A 9,372-nucleotide genomic window follows, 5' to 3' on the forward strand; every position below is an offset into this window, starting at 1 on the left:
ATATTGGACTCGAGACAACACAAGTTCAACTTCACAATGAAGGGACGGCTGATTGTCAACAAGATTTCGTTCAGAGTCAATTTCAACTTCACAGCGAAGGATATTAGACTCGAGACAACACAAGCTCAACTTCACAGCGAAGGGGCGGCTGACTGTCAACAAACAATTTCCCGGTTCCAGAACCAATTTCAACTTCACAGCGGAGGATATTGGACTCGGAACAATATTTGGATTTCAACTTCATGGCGAAGGATATCCAATTCTCAGGCTCAACTTCACGACGAAGGGGCCCTGTACGATTCCAATTTCACAAACAGATTGACCCAACTTCACGACGAATGAGTCATCTGTAACGCATCAACACTGAAGTCTTCAGGTCAAGTTTCACCTTCACGATGAAGTATCTTGATCCAGAAGACGATTCAAAGGCCACTCGCCAAAAGCTTTGAGTTCGATTCCAACTTCACGACGAAGGATATAGTGCTCAGAAGCTTCCAGATGAACTCAACTTCACGACGGAGGAGTCATCCGTAACTCAATTCGATAGGGAGTTATTGAAACATCAGAGTCAATTTTCAACTCCACCGAACGAAAAGTGTGTCTTTCAATCTTTGCCCTATCCCCGTTACACGACTATGGGCAAAGAGGGGCAGCTGTCAACACACCTTTTTCGTCCTACTAGGATTCAAACTCTCAAAAATAGGATAGAATTCTGCTAGGATTCAACTCCTAAAAATAGGATAGAATTTTGCTATGTTTTAAACTCCTAAAGATAGGATCCACAAGCACTATAAATAGTCATTGTAGCTCACTATTGTAACAGACGATGGGCATACGAAATCACCAGAAAAAAAAATACGAGCAAATAAATTGTTTTGAAGCTATTGTAAACAATTCAAGAGCAATAAAAGGTGAAAGCTTTTACCTTTCGCATTCTTTTCTTCACTTGCATGTGTTGTATTCGTCTTTGTGCTTAAAAAAATAATTTGGCCGAGGAAAAGGGGTTGTCGTTCGAAACTTTTCTTTTAGATCTACACAACCCCTAGGCCGTTTTGGAAAAATACTAGAATATTTAAAACGAGGGAAGGAAAGGATTTTAAAAATCAATTTTTTTTCGAGGTTTGCCGCCGATGAACGGTCCCTTATATATTATTTCATATTTTATTTATTCTTTTTGATAATTCGTATTATTAAGTATATATATATTAATTATTTTTATTCTAATATTATTTAATGTTTTTTAAAGTTATATATATATATATTTATAACTATTATATTATTATTATTTTACTATTAACGTAATAAATATATTTTTCTCTTTTGCTACTATTATTATCATTATATGTATATTTTTTATTGTATTTTATTTTTATTTTTACTTTTTTTAAACATATGCATATATACATTTAATTATATTTTATACTTCTTTATTTTTTTGTTTTCATGTATTTATATTATATTACATTATTATTTTACTTTATTAAATTATTATTTTTGTTATAATATTTATTATATATATATCATAATGTTTTTTTTGTTTATTCATTCTTACTATTATAGAGATACATCACACTCATTTATTAACTACGGTCCCACCCCTTATCGTCTTTTCCTTCCCGACAGTTATACTTCACCAACCTTGACTTTTTTTTTTACTTTTTTGGTGTGATTGCGTTTTTTATTTTACTACTTATTATCATTATTATTATTTTGCACTTAATAATTATATGTTTTTATTCCTCTTTTAGTTTTTCATCATTTTTTTTATTTTTTTTCCTTCTATTTTCTTTATTTCATTTACTCTTATTTCCTTTTCCTTTAACGCGTTTCTCGACTTTTTAAGGGTACTCTTTCAAATTGATCGGAGGTAAGTAATTTTGGATCATATGTTACCTTTAAATTTTAACTTTCGATTTTCTTAATTAAAAACAACTGGAAATTACGTAGTACCGAAAGGGCGGTTCAAGGGTGTTAATCCTTCCTTGACCGTAACCGACTCCCGAATCCGACATATCTTTGGTAAGACGCAGATCAGGTAAAATATAAGGTATCCGATTAACCTATTTATTTTTTTAAATAAATAATCGGTGGCGACTCCAATCACATTTTTCAAGTCGAAGCCCAATTCCGGGGCCCAACCGAAAGACGGTTACGACACTATGCACTCAAACAAACTTCTAAGTCTATATAAAAAATATTAACATGCATTTACGGTTATCCATTTTACAAAGGAATTTTTAAATTCTTTACATTTAAAGCTATTAAACCCATCATATTCATATAAATGTGTGACAAAAGCTTTCACCCTAAATCAATTAATACCCAAATTAATATTCATCTTATTTACATGGCCTAGAATAAATTATGGTGATATGGTACCTACATGCACACCACGACATTGACATACATTAGAATAAAACAATATATACAATAGAACATACTATTAATGACTCGACTTCACATTCAAAATTATCATGAAGGACCAAAATAAAATAAAATTAAACTAAGCATGCAAAATGTAAATCTAACAATAAATTAAACGAACATGTGATGGGACTAAACTATTAAATAACAAACATTGTAGGTTAAATGCGGTAATGAACAAAAAAAACATGAAGTCGTGACTAAAAAGAAACAATTAAAAATATGAAGATCAAATTAAAACTTTGGAAATTTTGATTTAGTGACAAAATTAAATGCACGCAACAATTGAGAACTGAATTGAAAAACAGAAAAGGTTTTACTTGAGGACTACAATATAATATGCAAAAACTTGAAGACCGAATGCAAACGAAAGAAAATAAACACCCTAGCGTTCAGGACTTAAATAAAATGTGCATAAAAGATAAAGACCAAATTACAAAGAAACCAAGACTTGACTTCAGGACCAGAATGGAAATCAACGGCAAATGTGTAGTGACCTTAAAGAAATTAACCCTAACAATCTAATATAAAACTAACTTTAGACTAAACCTAACCCTCATTTATCTATTCTCTTCTTCCTCACAGAACAGCGCCCCTCTTCTCCCTAGCTCTCTGTTGCTCTCGGCCGAAACAACGACCATCTCGGCCATCAACCATCGGCGACCTCCTCGATTTCCCTCTAGCCTTACTCTCCTCTGAAAAATCGAAGCCTAAAGGAGCCATGACCGCCATTCGTCAACGCCACCTCTGCTCCGACCGACGCTAAACCCCCACAACCAAAGGTAAATGCTTCACACTCTTCTACTTCCTTTCGTTCATACTTTTGGCTGAGTTCTATGGTTTTTTGTTATTATTATCCTTTAAAAAAAAAAACAGAAAAATGGAATGAAGTAATACAGTATTCACACTGAAATCATTTCAAAACAAAGAGCAAAAACAGAAAATAAAATGAACTAGGAAAGTAAACCGAAAACCTTAAAATGTATATCCTGCTTGGTATTGTTTCTCAAGAAGAACCGGAAATGTTTTACAAATCTCTCCTTTTTAGCTGACCGACTTCCCCTCGTTACAATGGATCCCCTGTTCGAAAATAGTTATGGATGAACCTCCCCTGCCTGTGCTCTGGTTGTTCACTGTCGTTCCTCTATTCTTGATTGCTAACCGAGAACCCCCCCTCGTTTTTGTTTCTCTCCTCCTTTTCGAGGGCTCTCCTCATCAACGTGATCCCCCCTCCTTTCTTTTGTGTTCCACTCGTGTTATATTCCCTCCTTGCCAGTTATGGGCTCGAGCCAAGTGAACGGCGGTAGTGCTTCAGTGAATAGCCGACAAACGCAGGTGGGTACTTGGTGAACGGCGCACTGCCTCGGGTCTTCTGCCCGTGAATCTGTTGATGATGAAATTTTTTATTATCTCCCATAATAATGCTGCTCCCACTTCATGTGTTGAATATACTAATGTATTTTGCAGGAACATGGGGTCTTCACGAGGGGCATGGACAGCATGGGTGGATAGATGAGTCATCGGGACTGATTTTATTCAACTAGTTTTGTATCCCACGTGCTGCCTTTCTCTCTAATAATTTTAATGTGCTGTTTATGCTTTGTGAGTGTGCCCCAACATAAACTTTCCTCCACATGTGCTTGTTGCCGTGTATGAGCTGGAAATGTCTCAAATGTGCTCCCACGTGTTGCATTATCCTTGTAAGCTGTTAATGTCCAATTTCAGCCTGTTTAGACACTCCTTAGTGCTCCTATATGTGTTGTTCCCACGTTTTCAATGTGCATGTGCAAAGAACAACAAATGTTTTATCGAAATGAATTCATAACTCCCGTATTGATTTATCGAAATGAATTCATAACTCCCGTATTGATTTTTCAGCTTGCACAGTTTTCAGTTATCTGATCATATCTTGAGCTACCGATATCGGATTGATGCGATTTAAAGTGCGTTGGAAAGTTAAGAGATAGAGGATTAAATGTTAAGAAGATTTCATCATCCAAATATGCTTGTAACATGTTCAAAATTGGCGATCAATATGGATGACGCACACTGTCAACTGGACTGCTTTGAATGTACCTCAAGAGTCTTCGTATTTATATCGCTTTGCTTTATCAATTGCTTTTATTCCAATTTATCTCTTGAATTCCAAACTGAAATAAATATGATTACAATCCAATTCAGCACTAAAACTTCTCGACTTCATATTAACCCAAATGCAAGCTTCCACGATTTATCACTTGAATTAGTTCGTCATCGAACACAAAATCTTCAAATAAATTCTCGATCATCTTCAAGTGAATTTAAAAAATTACCCGGACAAAATTAGGGTATTACAATTATATATATATATATAATATTTTCATTTTGGTTTAATTTGATGAATATAAGAGAGGTTAGAAAATATATAAAACATTAGTTAAAAATAGAACATATGCGTAATAGATGCATGCCCAATAAGTCATAATCGAGTTAAAAATATCGTGTCATCACTTTTAGTGACACGATACATATCAGGTCATCACTTTTGATGATATGATACATATTATGTCATCAATTTTAGTGACGTAACATGTTACTATTTCTTATGGCATAATACGTGTCACATCATTACTTTAAGTGTCGTATCACATATCACGTCAGTAATTAAATACACGAAAATATCACGTCAATAATATAGATTAACCACTAATCAATTAACTATCTTCGTCCAACATGATATATTTTAATAAAAAAAAATAAAACATTAAAATTAGTAAAACGATCCCAAAAAATCAAGAATAAAAATAATCATTTATGAAAATGTTTGGAGTGTATTTTTATAACGATGCATACTAAGTTTTAGGCATAATCAATAACAAAATGTTCATTTATGAAAATGATAGCGTATGAATCGAGTCCAGAAAATATCACTAATCACCTCAACTATAAAGTTAACGAGTAAATTTTATTATTATTTTTTCTTTTTCTTTTGTTTTATGAAAAAATATAATAGTTTAAGTATAAAAAGTTATAGATATTAAAATCAAATTATGGAATATGGTTCATTAAGATTATCTATATAAACTAACAAAGTCAAATGTGCAAATTCAATTCACTTAACCGCTTAGAGGTAATGGCAGAGGCAAGTATTGTCTAGGATTGGTATATGTTTTTTTTTAATTCGAAATTTTTATATTAATTATCTATTTTATTGATAATGTTTATCGTGAAATTTTATTTGTGTCTGTCATGCATGAAAAAATTATGTTATTAATATATATATATATGTACACCTTCAAAAAAAATTTGGATCTTATATTTACTGAACTTTATGTTAAATAGAGATATTATATATTTATCTTGGACAATTTATTGCAAGATTCTAGATAAAAGTATTGACAATCGAATCATAAATTTCGAGAAGGTTATTGAAAATAACACAAGAAGATACTTGAGGGGTAAACACAATGGTTCAGGCATGGCAACCAATCCAATCGACAAGTGTTGGCGATGCAGGAAGAATTGGGTTAGGGTTCGTAAAACTTAGCGAATTGTGTGCTTGGTTTTGGCCACAAAACTCGTGGTGGACAACAGGGAGGGTTTACGTTTGGTGTGATTTTGAAAAAGACATAATGTTAAAATTAACTCTCAATGTTTATCAAAATGATCATTAAAATTTTATTTTAGGGAAAAAAGCTTCTAACGTTTGACTGAATAGTTACTTTAACCCTTCTTTTTTCTTTCTGGAGCATTCTGGCCCTCAACATTTTATTTTAGGGTTAAAAACTCTATTTTAGAACGTTAATCGTTTGATAACTAATGATTTCCATTCACAGAAGGACCATTTTCCCCCAAAATAAAACGTTGGGGGCCAAGATGTTTCAAAAAAAAAAGAATAGATGCCAAATTGAACATTTAATCAAACGTTAGAAGCCTTTTTTAACATTATGCTTTTGAAAGAAAATAATAATTGAGTGACCAAAACATAACAAAAGTGATAATTATGGTACTAAAATGTTTACCCTAAAAACAAAGTGACCAAGATCATAAATCTAATTTTGCAGATAACGAAGAGAATCTATGCTTCGGAATCAGAATGGAAGAATTGGATATGAAGATCAGAAGGAGACTTATTCATGAACGGAGCCTTCTTTAGAACTTCTGGCCCACCTTCACCTCATTTGAATTTCAACAATAAGGATATGATCAAATTCAAGCCTGCAACTTATGTTACAAGACTCACTCGTTTTGCGGGTGCCTTAGGCTGCAAGAAAAGAATCCCATTCTAGCCTTCAAAGAATTGCTCTTCTTCCCTATCATGTAAAAATGTTGGTGATACATAAATATCTCTCATAAGAAATGTTAATATGACATAAATCTTTAACGTGGATAGTTAAAGTCGTGGACATAAATTTTATTGAGGAAGTTGAGCCACTATAAATTGTTTGCGTCAAGTATTTTAGTTTTTGTAAAGCTTCTACTGACTTTTTTATCGTTAATTCACCCATTCTTAACTATATTATTCTACGAAATTCAAATTAATGGTTCAATCTCCGTTATTATTCTACAAGTATGCATATCTAATTTGAAATCGTTAACCCCAGTTTTGTATTGTAGGTATGATTGCCTTAAAATAATATACCAAACTAAAATGGGTAACCAAAGAGTGTGTCTCTCCCGATTCTAGTATCGATATTGGAAAATATCGAAGCTAAATTATTGTTATAATGTATGACTGAATATCGATAATTAATTACTTCGAGCTTTCAGTTAAATAAGCGATGTTGTAATTATAAATATTCAGTATCATTCGATTGGCAATTGAAAAAAATTAGATAATATAAACATTATATTAAATAAATTCTACTTTCTACATGTCTATTTGTGATATCAGATATTTATTTCGAGGAATTTTAGTCTTGTGAAACACTTGGAATAGGAATTAAATATATATTTTCCCCACATTTTGAGGTATTATGTTGTAATTTCATTTAACTATATTTATGAAAAATTATAAATATATATATCTTATAATTACCACAAATTATTAAAAATTGCATAAAAGAAATTTCATTTAACTATATTTATGAAAAATAATTAATTATCGTTTTCTTACAAAGAATACATTTAATAAATTAATTTTCCCATCCATTATCTCTTCCAACTGGCATCACCATTTACTAATATTTATATCTATATTGACCTAAGTTTAGACAAAAAATATATGAATTAAGATATTCGACCGAATCCAAATTCTCCTTAATATTAAAACTAAGTCTAATTAAAATTTTAGTCACTCTACTATATCAAAATTTGATGTTTGATCTTTTCAAAAGATTATTATTTGATATCTTTATTTTTATTTTATATAGCTTATATTTTTGGTTTTATAGTGTTATTTGTTTGTCTAAATTGATAACTTTATTAATTGTTATCAATAAATTAAGACTTATTTTAAAAAGTAATGTTCAAAATAATATTTCTTTTTAATCTATGTGCTTAATTTTTTTTGTTAAGATAAAAGTTTAATGTTTCATTCTATTCAAAGTTCAAAAAATTTCTATTAAAATAAGTATATAAATTACGTATCTTTTTTGTTTTAGGTGTTTAAATTTTTTTTATCAAACTTTTACCGGCTATTTTTTAAGGGACATAATAGAAGAAACTGAAAAATGGGAACGAAACGAATCTTTAGACACCTACTCTGGCAAAAAAATATTTCAAACACATAACTGAGAAAAAAGATATAATTTAGACATTTATTTTTCTATTAAACCTTAAATTAAATTCATGAAGTCTTCTTTATCCCTCGGTTGAGAACATTTAACAGTGTTATTAATTTAGATTTACTAATAATATTATAAAAATGAAGATACTAATTTAGGTTAAATTAAAACAGAAGATTAATTCTACCAATTACCAATTGATCTAGCTGGACGAGCCCCTCAAAAAGCTAGGTTAAGATAGTTGTCTCCATGATATACCTCTACGGTATTCAAATTTGAATTAGTCCGCCAATAGATTAGATAACAGGTAATTATAAAAAAAAATAAAATATTGGATCTATAATTTCACTATAATAAAAGGACTATAGGTAGAATTAGACCACAAAATCTATAAACTCGGAGCGACGACTCAACCGACAGCTGTGGACGAAACGTAGGCGCAGGGTGAGTGGCCAGGCCAGGCAGCACGCGTGACTTTTTAGGGCTTTATTTTATGCGTTTTGTATTATATAAATTATCAGTAACAGAATCTTTCTCAAATAACGAGAATGAACCAAAGTTTTCGATCTAATTCAAATTCCCCCTTTTTAAGTGAAAAGGGACTTTTTTTAGAGAAAGGGGGTCAGAATTGTTTAAGGACTAAATTTGAGACACGTGTTAGATTATGTTTTTTTAACAATAACATAAATACTTAAAATGATGATGTTTGTAACATTAGACATTTACATTGATCGGAAGAAAAAGTTGTTACTTAATTAATATATATATATATATATATATATATATATATATATATATATATATATATATATAATTTGAGGATTTTTATATTAGACCTTAATATTAATCAAAGATTTAAATAAAAATATTTATCATTTCATCTACAACTCAACTGAGATAGTACTTCGATTTTTTTATCAAATTATAATTTTAATCTATATAACATTCTTGAACTAATAAAAATCATCCCACAACAAGATTATAATAGCAGTTAGTTTTATTTAATAAAATATAATATAATAAAATTGCAAGAAGAATTTACAAGATTATAGTAAACTTTTTTTATTACGTGATTACAATATAACATCCATTTAAAAGACTTCCAATCATTTTACGTTAAACATTCAAACATCACCATAGACGTCGTGCTGGAATTTGAAATATCTAAGAATAACAATCATCCCTTAACCACTGAGGTCGCTTAATTCATATAAGATAAGTTAAATCACAATAATCGAACATT

The 9,372-nt window shown here is 30.8% G+C and overlaps 1 long non-coding RNA gene across 1 annotated transcript; it reads left to right on the forward strand.

Annotated features, from left to right (window-relative positions):
* Positions 1-3,431: 3,431 nt before the first annotated feature.
* On the forward strand, positions 3,432-4,238 carry LOC120148064. The gene is made up of 2 exons (XR_005518337.1): positions 3,432-3,759; positions 3,892-4,238. It is a non-coding gene; the product is annotated as an uncharacterized LOC120148064 (long non-coding RNA).
* The last annotated feature ends 5,134 nt before the right edge of the window (positions 4,239-9,372 follow it).

This window comes from Hibiscus syriacus, unplaced genomic scaffold (genome assembly GCF_006381635.1).
Source record: "Hibiscus syriacus cultivar Baekdansim isolate YM2019G1 unplaced genomic scaffold, ASM638163v2 tig00110946_pilon, whole genome shotgun sequence".
Taxonomy (NCBI): Eukaryota; Viridiplantae; Streptophyta; class Magnoliopsida; order Malvales; family Malvaceae; genus Hibiscus; species Hibiscus syriacus.